Below are 1755 nucleotides of genomic sequence, written 5' to 3' on the forward strand. Positions count from 1 at the left end.
TGCAACCAAATCAGCCACAATAGACAATGTTCCCTTTGTGTATTTCACTCATCTATGAAAATAACATCTTTGTATATAAATAAAAATGAATGTTAGCCATCATTCAAGGTTTAATACAAAATGAGGGATTTATCCCAAGCTAACACATTCGGCCAAATTAATAATAACCCAAAACACAAGCCTAATTCCCTGTACATGCCATATTCAAAAATATAAATCAAACTATACCGAATGCTTCGATTGATAGTGTGATCGATATCTCTGACTTCCATTGATCCTTGACCTAGATAGGCGGCACTATAAGAAAATGAAAAAGGAGAGGGAGTAAGCATAAAGCTTAGTAAGTTGCACATAAATAAATATACATCATAACTTTATCATTCATCAACGAGTATCATAATACACAAGTGGCATAAGCAAAACTTACTCATCAATATTCAATACACCTCATATAGCATATATCGAGCTCCCATTTCATACATACCATATAAGTACCTGTACCACTCACAACACGGTTATGCTTTCCTTGTTAACTTGAAATCATACTTTCACCGTTGGACCATTTGGACATTATCGAATATTCATTTAGCCTCAAACATGGGGTCAGGTACCAATGCCATGTCCCAGACATGGTCTTACACAAGTTCTACCATATCTGTGCCGTTGCCATGTCCTAGACATGGTCTTACACTGACACATCTTGTAGCCGATGCATGTCCCAGACATGTCTTAGACTAGCACTCGTCTCAATGCCGATGCCATGTCCCAGACATGGCCTTACATTGGCTCTTAAAATGTGGCCGATGCATGTCCCAGGCATGTCTTGCACTAGCTCACACAAGTGACCCAAACGTCATGGCATGAACATCCGAATTTTTCCTAAGGTTCAATCGGGAATTCTATTATCTCTATTCTCATCACATTTTCTCATTTCCACAATCAAGCAATTTATGCTATAATAATTTCAATACAATTCAAATACATGTATTATTTATGTACTTGTACTATTTACATACAACTTACCCCGGTCTAGGTTCAAATTCGGTATTTCTTGATCTATAATAACAAAATGCACTTATTTAATCACTTTATCAACATAGGCACTCAACAATTCATAGTTGGGCAAAATGACCAATTCTCCCCTAGAGTTTTCCAAAATGACCACTTTACCCTAAGCCCAAAAATCAATTTTTATCGAATTTCTTCACATCTTAGGCTCTGGCAGGTGCTCTAGCCTCAGATCGAACAGTAGGATCTTTAGTCCCTCTTTGACTACCACTCACATTTCTCTTATTTATGGGTGGTCTACCTTGATCTGAGGTGTTACTCGGTCTCGAATTTTGTTCTATCTCTTGTTCAATAGACTCAAGACAGTCTTGGATAAAGTGATCTAAAGATCCATATTTTAAACAAGCCTGATTGTACAATCTACAATTGCTAGAATATTGTTTACCACAATACTTACACTTAGGCTAATCGAATTGGACATTTCCAACACTTGCAATAGAAGTAGCTGGAGCTCTGAAACTCGAATGCGATCTAGCATGATCTCTATTTGAATGACCCATATTAGCCTTTGAGCGGTTATAATCGTCTCAAAATTTCTTTGAAGTATACTAAAATTATTTATTTGCGATCTCTTTCTCACATCTCTAGCTTTTGAGTCGGCTTTTCTTTTCTCTTTCCCGAGTTCTTTAGCTTTACACACTTGTTCAACAAGTACAATAAACTCTCTTATTTCCAGAATCCCAACTA

The sequence above is a fragment of the Gossypium hirsutum genome, chromosome A13 (assembly GCF_007990345.1).
Source record: "Gossypium hirsutum isolate 1008001.06 chromosome A13, Gossypium_hirsutum_v2.1, whole genome shotgun sequence".
Lineage (NCBI taxonomy): Eukaryota > Viridiplantae > Streptophyta > Magnoliopsida > Malvales > Malvaceae > Gossypium > Gossypium hirsutum.